General features: G+C 46.6%; 1 protein-coding gene across 3 annotated transcripts in view; it reads right to left on the bottom strand.

Moving 5' to 3' along the window:
* LOC119445352 (uncharacterized) overlaps window positions 1-3,079 on the bottom strand; it is a 170,118-nt gene extending 167,039 nt beyond the window's left edge. For all 3 annotated transcript variants that reach the window (XM_049663217.1, XM_049663218.1, XM_037709662.2), the window contains exon 1: window positions 2,678-3,079. The gene's annotated coding sequence lies outside the window, so the exon portion shown is untranslated. The remainder of the gene's footprint in view (window positions 1-2,677) is intronic.
* Between the last annotated feature and the right edge of the window lie 8,095 nt (window positions 3,080-11,174).

The following is an 11,174-nucleotide window of genomic DNA, read 5'->3' on the forward strand; positions in this document are numbered from 1 at the left end:
ACAAATGGTCTCAATCGGATCCCAATTTAAAGCAACAGTTTAAGAACTTTGCACAAGCGTGTTGTACCTTAAAAAATTAAATTATTGGGTTTTACGTGCCAAAACCACGGTCTGATTATGAGGCACGCCGTAGTGGGGGACTCCAGAAATTTCGACCACCTGGGGTTCTTTAACGTGCACCTAAATCTAAGTACACGGGTGTTTTCGCATTTCGCCCCCATCGAAATGCGGCCGCCGTGGCCGGGGTGTTGTACCTTCCGTGTGTGCACTTATTCTCGACTGTAATGTACAAGCATCCAACTTGTGCAGTCCACAAAAGGAGAGTTGAGATTAGACCCCCCCCATATAACAAGAACAATAATTCAAGCTCAAGGCCTGCCATTTCTGAAGGCACAAAAACTGTGAGAGCACTTTCAACGTAGAGGTGAACATAAACTGTTTTTTTCTTTTTAATGAGCCAACATGGAAGAATTTACTGTAAGTTACATCTGGATGCTCACAATTAACAGCAGCAATGATTAAACATCACAAAAATACTACCCCAACATTTAGTTGCAAGCTACAAAGTGTGTGGCGGTGCCTCACAGCATACAGCAAGTGGTCACACTTCATGGGAGTCAGTGAAATGAAATATTTCTCACAAGACAGTGCACACTGAATGCCAGGGGCAATCCACTAGATTTTCTGGACTTAAACTAACGTGCGTCGTCATGTAGAGGTTAGTGCTATAAAACAATAAACAAAGGCTACACCTACACGACAGTCACTACAGGAAGCAGATGACATCGCTCAAAGTGAGCTGCAGAATACTTTAGCATGGTTTGAAACTAACACACATGTTTTAAACTCCAAAAACACCAAGTGTGTAGTATTTGCTTCTAACTGAAAAACTTCTCCAAATAAGTACAACTTGTACCTCGGTGCCACACAAATCCAACAAATTAGTAGTCATAAATATTTAGGAATAAGTCTTGACTCGTCACTACTCTGGGCATTACATATTGAATGCGTAATTAAACAATTTTTTTATGCAATATTAAAGGTTAAAGGGAAATGAGACCCAAGGGGCACAATATTTCCCCCCCCCCCATCCTCAACCATTACGTATCATTTATTTCAGTATTTTTCATTGCCATTTAACCTACTGTATAGAATCATGGGGTTTCACCTACGCCTCTTACATTGATCATTTAAACAAAATTCAGAAACGTGCAGTGCGAAAACTTGCATCACCCACTAAGTATGCGGCCTCTGCACATCTTTTGCACAGTTAACTGTAATGCCACTTATCCAAGCTCTAAATCCACAGAATACTAACCACGAAGAAGCCAGATCTCTCATCAATATTTCTCATGCCTACAAGGGATACTAGACAGGCTGACCATAACAATTCAACTTAACTACTGAAATATCTCATTATGTATACGGTCCACAATCCCTATCATTTGTCAATGCAAAAATATGGAATGAAATGCACAACTTCATTAGAAAACTTCCAAATACTGTTTTGTCATTAAAACATCACTTTAAATCATGTATATATGATTACCTATATTTGATTTTTGATTTAGATTGTAATTTATGCTTACTTTTACAGTATGGGTCCAAAACTGACAACATAGGCTAGGGATCCAGACGATACTGGAAATCATGAATATTCATTATTATTATGCCAACTAATGATGTATGTATATTAAGTACTAATTATGCATGCTGTTTCTTTTGTGATGCCTCCCATACCCAATGCCTCGCACGAGGCCTGTATAAGGACGTTTTAAATAAATAAATAAATACTGTCAACCATATTGCACTGCCCTATGCCGAAATAATATGTATGTATGTGTATATATATATATATATATATATATATTCTAATGTAACAGTCGTCACGACATGTCCAAATAATGGAAAAAGTGGAAGCCGGAAGAACACATATTCAATATTAATAAGAACATACTGAAAACAATGAAGGTAGCAAATGATTGTATGAAACGGTTGTATGAAACCGCAGGTACAGAAATTGTAGTTGGCGTTATTGTAATGTCCACACGCACCCACATAAGGAAAATATCAACAAGGAAGATAAAAGCCGAAAAAGCTACTGCAGCGTTCGCGAGACGTAGGCAGGGTCAAATTAGAGCCACTCATCGTGGAGTTTTGGTCGTCCTGAATTGCTCCATGCAAACACTCGAAGCGTCCGCAGACAAAACGCGGGTAGCACGCAAGCCGTCGTAATTGCAAAGCCGCCTTTCGGGCCTGCCACTTCTCATTGTCACGGTCCACGAGATTAAACCACCGCGCGGCACATCACCCCGCTCGGGGCTGCTCCCGATTCCGCGGCCCTCGGATAAACGCTCCGGCCACACCGAGGGGCCAAACCGGAGCGTTTTAATCGGTCGTGATCGAGCGCTACGCGGGAAGAGGGATGCACGTAAACACTCCTGAGCTCGCAACACGTGTGGAAACGAACGGACCCGTTTCGCAGGTTGTGCCTCGCGGGAAGAACGGAGCGTCGTCGGTCGGTACGGCACAGAGCACGACCGACGGCGGAGACAAAAAAAGAAAAAGAAGAAAAACGGGGCCTCGCTCCACACAAAACAGTGCGCCCGGCGCGAGAGATGTGCTTCATTTTCCCCGAGCTAACAATAGGCCTAGACCGGCAAAACACCGCACTCACCCCTCTCGGTCGCAGAGCCGTGCTCGGTCGTCGCAAATCCACACCGCGCGATCGTAATCCAGCCGAGGCAGCGCCTGCTGCTCTGCAGTATCCCGGCGAAGCACACGGCGGCAGTGGCGCGCTAAACGCGGCTGCCTTTCTCACGTCGCCGTCGCTCTGCTGGACACATAGATTGTGGAGACTTCAAACGTGATCCCGCCACGGTGCATGGGCCAATAGACGACGCTGTGAACGGCCGCCGCAGCGCTTCACCACAAGGGTCGCTTACGAAGATCTGGCACCAAAGAAAAGCCGCGCACGAAGGACTTCGGCACCTGTGCACTACGCGAGCCGTCGACCGCTCTGCGGGAGATGCGGCAGCACATAGCGGCATCCTCCGTGCATTGTCGCGGGAGAGGAAGAGCTGCCCAAAACACCTAAAATGCAAACACCAAAACACGCGCGCCGGCTGCGTTGATTGTATGGCTGCGCCATCTTTCGAATATGATTACAACTACTTTTGAAGGTAGCGCGAGTTTGTGGCGGGCTTTTTAACAGCAATAAACTAGAGGTGGGACGGACGGACGGAAAAAACTTTATTGATAGAAGCACCTGCGAGGTTGCCGACCCGGGATCAGGCCACCCAGGCATTACGTGCGGTGAGGCATAGCCTTTCCACCGATGCCCGGGCCCGCTGGATTGCCCATAGTTGGTCGTGCAGATCTGAGCTAGTCATAGCGCTTAGCCATCGCTCCTCGAGAAGGTCCGGTTGTCGTCTCTGTATATTGGTCTGATCTCTGTGCATTTCCATAAGACCTGTGCCATGTCTGCGTGTTCGTGCTTGCAGAGATTGCAGCTCACTTCTGGGTATTGTGTCGAATTTACTCTGTTTAAGTTTCTGAAGGTTCTGGTCTGCAACATTCTCTAATGTGTTTCTTGAGATCCGTCGTCGTCGCCTCCTCCGTCTTCCCCGTCGCCTCTGCCGCAGTCCTCACCCCCTCCGTGGGGAGTGCGGGGTGTCGGGCCGTCACTGCCCGAGCCACGGTGGGTTAGTTCTCGCGCGACTCGGTGGGCCTTCTCGTTGAGGTTGGAAGGGGTGCTCGGGTCTCCTGTGGTTACTTCCCCCATGCGTGCCGGGATCCATTTGAGGTACTTGGGTGTGATTTTGCCGTTTACGAAGTCTGCTGCTCTGCTGTTCAGGATTTTGGCCGCCTCTGTGGAGACCCAGCCCTTTGTGAAGTCCCTAATAGCCATCTTGGAGTCGCTGATTATTAATCTGTCGTGTTTCCGACCGTTAATGGTTACGGCCAATGCGATTGCCGTTTCTTCCGCTGCTTCTGACGATCTGGTCCTGACGGAGCCCGCCGTCATGGTCTTTTCTTTCGTGTCTACGAGCACCATTGCGAAGACACCACCGCCGACACCACCATTGTCGACCCGGTTTCGGGGGTACCGGGCGGCGTCTACAAAGTGCACCCCTCCCGCACGCAGTGGTCTTTGAGGATCGTTTTCGTGCGGCATTTTCTTCTCTCGACATTGTGCACGGGGTGCATGTTATTCGCAATGTTTACCGTGTTTATTGCGGCTCGGACGTCCGGGTGAATCTGCGTCTTGTTACCTATCATTCCGTGGTAGTTTATGCCGATCTTTTCCATGATTTCTCTGCCCGCCTTGGTTCCGGAGAGTCTTTAGAGTTGCTCTATCCCCTGTGCTTCCGCGATCGCGTCCAGCGTGTTATGTACCCCGAGTTGTAGTAGCCTTTCGTTTCTTGTGTATTGCGGAAGACCTAGTGCCGTTCTGTACGCTTTTCTAATGAGCGCGTCAATCTTGTCTTTCTCAGCCTTGTGCCAGTGGACGAATGCAGCTACGTACGCGATGTGGCTGATCGAAAAAGCCTGGACGAGCCGTCCCACGTTTCTTTCTTTAATGCCCCTTCTGCTGTTGGAGACCCTTTGCATTAGCCTAACGGTCGCTGTGGCTTTCTTTTCCAGGCGTACGTTATGGTTTCCGCGTTTGTTCCCCTGGCTTCGATCCAGACACCCAGGACTCTGATCTTCGGTACCATGGGTGTCTCCGTGACGTTTCTCGTGGTTATTATGATTCCCCTTTTGTGTAGTTCCGATACGTCTCTGGATGGTGTGCCCAGCCTCCTGGGGCGGTAGAGTAGCAGTTCCGATTTCCCCGGCGAACGTTCTAGTCCGGTGCCTTCCAAATGATTCTCGATTGCCTCCACCGCCCCTTGAAGTTTGTTCTCCATCTCGCCCTCACTTGCGTCTTTCGTGGTCTAAATCGTAATGTCGTCTGCATAAACTGTGTGACTAATGCCTTCTATTCGCTCCAATTTTTTTCCGATAGTCCGATCATGACGAGGTTGAAGAGCATCGGTGACACGACGGACCCTTGCGGTGTGCCCGCGCTGCCCATGTCCACCTGGATGCTCTCTTCCTCGTCCAGTCTGATTCTGACTATTCTTCCCGTAAGGAAATTTCTGATGTAATTGTACGTTCGTTCGCCCAGGCAGAGTTGCGCGATTCTTTCGAGGACGACCGCGTGCTCGACCCTGTCGAAGGCCTACTTTAGATGGAGTCCGAGTATTGTCCTCAAGCCTCGCCCCGTTGTGTTATTTATTGCTCGTTGACTTGCTCGTTGAGTTGTATCATGGCATCTTGGATAGAGAGCCCTCTTCTGAAGCCGATCGTGTTGCTGCGGTATACGCCGTTGGACTCCAGCTAGCCGTTACCTCTGTTCAGGCAGGCGTGCTCCATCACTTTACCGACGCTCGGTAGTGAGGGAGATAGGCCGCATGTTCTGGATTTCTAGGGGTTTAGCCGGCTTGGGGATGAGGATCACGTCAGACCGCTTCCACTCGTCGGGTATTCTCCCGTTCCGCCAGCACTCGTTGATGTAGTCTGTCAATTGGCTCATTGCCTGGTCGTCCAGGTTCCGGAGCATCTTGTTGGTCACTTTGTCGGGGCCCGGAGTCGACTTGGTCTTGATGGTCTGCAGGACCGCCCTGATTTCTTGCTGCGAGAACTCTCTGTCGTTGGGAGAGCCCGAGTAGTTCCGGTGTTCGACGGCTGGGGGTCTCTCGAGGTACAGCTTGGCGATTTCATCACCGATCTCACGGATGTTTCCCTTGTACTTGTGTCTGATCTTGGTCATTTCCGCTTTCGCCGCCATCTTGGTGCCCGACGGGTCGAGCATGTGCTTGAGGATCTTCCACGTCTTGCCAGTGTTGATGTTCCCGTCCATGGCGTCGCACACCTCGTCCCATTCCTCATTGCATAACTGGGCGCAGTGTGTTTCGATATTCTTGTTTAGTTCCGCGATTTTGCACCTTAGCTTTCTATTGTGTTTTTGCCCTTGCAGGCGTTTCTGGATGAATTTTTTGGCTTGTATGAGGTGCGCAGACACGTATGTTTATAGCAGAAATGTTTATTCCGGTATTATTAGCTACACCCCTCATAGATATAATGTAACCAACTCTAGAGGAAAAGCTCCCCATAGCGCGCATGTATTGAAATTGGGAACCGCAAGGGCGCTACACTGTTGCTGCTATGTTGCTGCCATGGAGTTAGTATACTCTAGAGGAAAAGCTGAGCGAGAAGCGGGAACATAGAGTTTATTACTATATAGTGAGAAACTCTATGAGCGGGAACTAGAGTGTACTAGACAATGGTCGAGTGGGCCTAACGGCGCTCTCCCGCTGAGGCACCGCATGTGGAAAAATTCTGCGAGGGCGCTGCGAGCGAAGGCGTTCCGCGGCATATTCAACGTACACTGAAATCTTGTTATAGCGAAACGGTTTATAACGAAATAATCGATATAACGAAAGAATTTTAATCCCCCTTAAAAGTCCCCATAGAAACACATGCGTTTAAAATTTTGTTTTAACGAAAAAGTTTGTTACTGGTCAAATCATAAGAAGTCAACAAACAATGACACCAAAGACAACATAGTGGAAATTACTTGAGCTTACTAATTGAATTAAAGAATTGATAAATTAATGGGAATGAAAATGGATGAAGAAACACCTGTCCGCGGGTGGAGAACGATCCCACGTCTTCCCATTGCGCGTGCGATGCTCTTATCATTGAGCTACCACGGAGCTGTATTCCCATCCACGTTCTGTGGTATTTATGTTTTCCAACTATAACTAACCATGGTAGTGTTAGCCAGCGGCACCACTCACAAACTATAGCGGCGGATGTTGAAGATCCCTTCTGCCGGAGGCGTCACGAGCACGTGATCTCTTTGTGTGATGACAACTGGTCAATAAACCAACATATGCTACCTGAAGGCCTCAATGTTGCCGTTTTCTAACCCTCGTTATGTAATGAACGAGAAGAAAGGGAACCAAGGGGCCCGATTATTATTAATAATATCATAAGAAGTCAACAAACAATGACACCAAGGACAACATAGTGGAAATTACTTGTGCTTAGTGATTGAATTAAAGAAATGATAAATTAATGGAAATGGATGAAGAAACAACTGTCCGCGGGTGGAGAACGATCGCACGTTTTCGCATTACGCGTGCGATGCTCTTACCATTGAGCTACCACGGAGCTGTTTTCCCATCCACGTTCTGTGGTATTTATGTTTTCCAACTAGAACTAACCATGGGAGTGTTAGCCAGCGCCACCACTCGCAAACCATGGCGGCGGATCTTTTTGGGTGATCTTCTTCTTCGTTCTGGGGTTTTACGTGCCAAAACCAGTTCTGATTATGAGGCATGCCGTAGTGGAGGGCTCCGGAGTAATTTTTACCACCTAGGTTTCTTTAACGTACACTACAACGCAAGCACACGGGCGTTTTTGCATTTCGCCTCCATCGAAATACGGCCGCCGCGGCCGGGATTCGATCCCGCGATCTCGTGCTCAGCAGCGCAACGCCTCAGCTGACTGAGCCACCCTGGCGGGTATCTTTTTGGGTGATGGCAACTGGTCAATAAACCCACATATGCTACCTGAAGGCATCAATGTTGCCGGATTCGAGCCCTCGTTTCATCCATTTTCATTTCCATTAATTTATCATTTCTTTAATTCAAGTAGTAAGCACAAGTAATTTCCACTATGTTGTCTTTGGTGTCATTGTTTGTTGACTTCTTATGATATGATTAATAATAATCGGGCCCCTCGGTTCCCTTTCTTCTCGTTCATTACATAATGAGGGTTCGGAAACGGCAACATTGATGCCTTCAGGTAGCATATGTGGGTTTATTGACCAGTTGCCATCACCCAAAAAGATCACGTGCTCGTGATATTACACCCTCGTATACAATAATTAGCCGTATAATAATTATAGTCAGTGGTTGTAACGAAAAAAGTTCGCCGCCCTTTCGACTTCGTTATAACGAGATTTAAGTGTACTTTCGCTGCGGGCGCCGAGGCCGATTGCGCATTGTGCGCTCTTAAAATAGTGCTTTATTTCAACTGCAAATTTATGTTTGCACCATTTTGCCAAACATGTATATTTGAGGCATGGATTATACAACACGACGTCTTTGCTGTTCTCGTTTTGCTGTTGTTGTCAAGCGCGTCGTCTGCTAGCGAGCGCGTGAATGCTGGCGGACGCCCAGTTTTTCTCGCAGAACGTCGGTGCAGTACATTTTTTTATGTTTTAGTTGCTTTGGTGCGCCCACGACTCTTGGCGGCCGGTACCAAATGTGCTTTTAGCCAGGTGAACTGCTGTTCCGAACACATCTCTTCTAAAAGTAACTGGTAATGAGCCTTCGGCAACATGAAGCTGCGTAAGAAATTTTTGTTGATATCGTGTCGTTTTACGCGCGCTTCTTGTTGGTGGATATTGATGAGGAACAATGATCGAAGAAAACCATATTAGAATGAAATAAACCAGGTGTATTAGCTGTATGGCAGGAAGAATGACCAATACATTTCTAGGTAATTGAATGAAAGGGTACATATAGACATATATATTCACGATATATATGTCTATATATATTCGATTCCGTTCGAAGGTAACGCGTAACAGCACCATTGAAGTCTCAAAAGTGAGTGACCGATGCAAGTGAGGACTGTTATTCCGAATTATTGTGCTGCTGGAGAGTCGTGGCTGTTGCGCAGAGGCGCAGTTCCTGAGAGACTTAAAACACGGGTGTTAATAAGTCCTGCTTAACAACTTCCTAGTTGTCATATTCAATATAAACGCGCCGCAATCTGTAAATCTGCTAACTTAATTCAGGCAAGGAAAACTTTTTTCGACAGTCTCACCATGTTGGCAACCCATTAAAACTGGGTGCCCCATGTGGTACCACACTTATCTTCTCCAAAGAACGCAGAAGATCTACACTTATCACCACGGGTATGTGATGTATGCCGTTCCTTTTAATGCTTAATTATAGTCATTATGATAGTGCAACGGATAAGTGAAAGCATCCTTTTATAATGTGCAAGCTGCTCAGTTGAGCGGACATATACATTTGGGAACGGCATTACATTTACGTATGAAATATATAGGATAAGTGCAACATGTTTCTCTCGGAGCCGCCGGATTGATTGGCGCTTTAATTATTTCTCCTCAGGACCTAAATAAAGTTCGTACTCACTCACTCTGGGAAATCAGACTCGATAATAATTTATTTTGTTTACACCCCTAGAAGAAAGCCGTAGAACGCAACCACCTGCTTTATTATTTTAAACAAATTCTGGGGTTTTACGTGGCAAAACCACGATATGATTATGTACCCGGTTAATAGTTTTCACCACCTGGGGTTCTTTAACGTGCGCCTAAACAGAGGTACACGAGTGCTCTTCCATTTCGTTCCCATCGAATTCCGCGACCTGGATTGAAACCGCGAGCTCTAATTGGCCTACTAATTAGGCTACACTAATTAGGCTACCGCGTCGGCTTCCTTTCTTTCTTTCTTTTCTTTAGCATCGACTGGGAAAAAAAGAAAAAAAATTCTACGTATGGCTTACGGCCAAAATTTTAGGATATTGCTTTATTATTATTTTTTTTTATATAACAATGTTTCCCGTAAACCTGAGTACAAGGCGCCGGATGGGGCAGATATGTTTTATTTGTTTGAAGCGGCAAGCAGGAAGGTTACACATGTTTCTCCGCTGATGGAAAACTTTGTGCGCAACAATACACATGCATGCTGCTTGAAGAACGAGGAGGAGGAGGAGCAGGGAAAACTTTATTTTCGTCAGATGTAGAATGATTTGAATTACTGGGTTCCTTCAAGGCGGCGTGAGGTGGCTGTTAGCCCTTGACTCATGACGACCTCCAAAGCCCAGTTGACGGTCTGCAGCTGGACCACGGGATCCGAGCTGGACACCGCTACCTCCCAGTCCAAACTTCCACCCCAGTTGCCTATATAGGGTGGAACTTGGAGTTCCACCCTAGGCAACTATTGCCCCATCTGCCCGGAGCAGTTGCTCAATATGTGTCAGCTCCGCTCTATAGGCATCGATCGCAGTTTTTGTATTCAGGTGAGAAGCAGCCCGGATATATATATATATATATATATATATATATATATATATATATATATATAGTAGTAACTGGATTTTTCAATGGGCCAAGCGTATTTAGGAAAATCAGAAGCACAACTTCGCGGTTATCTTAGGTTTATTATTTTCCCAACAGTTTCGGTCGGTGGACCGACCTTTATCAAGGGATAAAGGTCGGTCCTTGATAAAGGTCGGTCCACCGACCGAAACTGTTGGGAAAATAATAAACCTAAGATAACCGCGAAGTTGTGCTTCTGATTTTCATATATATATATATATATATATATATATATATATATATACATATAGGATATGTAAGGGCTGGCAAATGAGCCCGTCCCCAACTGTCTCCAAGTCCCCTGTTTCAGTTTATCCAGTGATTTATGTGGCGGGAGGTATTTTTGTCTACCTTCGCGGTAGTGCATAGTAATTTCGTGGAACGTCACCATGCGATCCCTCGCTGAAGCCAGGTCGAGGCCTCCCACCACCCGGCTGACGAAACCTCGGGCATAATTGTGGGCAGCCTCATTTCCTGGGTGCGAGGTGATTTGAACCTGGCGATCAGTTGGTCAGTATTTGTTTAGAATTTGCAGGGCCGGTTTGTGGATTTTGCCACTGGCAAAATTTCTAATTGCAGTTTTGGAATCGCTAAAAATCATTTCCGCGGTGGTGCCATTTATAAAGCCAGAGCTAAAGCTGCCTCTTCTGCTTCCTCTGCATGCATGCAACTAATTCTTGCTGTGGAGTGGGCCTGACCTTGATTGTTGACTATGCCTATAGAGAAGGCATCTCGACTTGGGTATTCCGCAACGTCGACGTGGACCTGCAGACCCGAGTAGTGTTTATGTAGAGCTTTAGCTCTTGCTCTCCTTCTGTCCTTGTGATGTTCAGGACGCAAGTTTTTTTGGTATTGGGTGTATCCTTAAACTTCTGTGGTATATTAGGGGGAAGTTTACATATTGAGGTGTATGTGGATCAATATCGGATCCTCAGGTCCTCCAGTATGTGTCTTCCTACTTGAGTTTTGGATAGTCTCTCCA

This window comes from Dermacentor silvarum, chromosome 3, assembly GCF_013339745.2.
Source record: "Dermacentor silvarum isolate Dsil-2018 chromosome 3, BIME_Dsil_1.4, whole genome shotgun sequence".
Classification (NCBI taxonomy): domain Eukaryota; kingdom Metazoa; phylum Arthropoda; class Arachnida; order Ixodida; family Ixodidae; genus Dermacentor; species Dermacentor silvarum.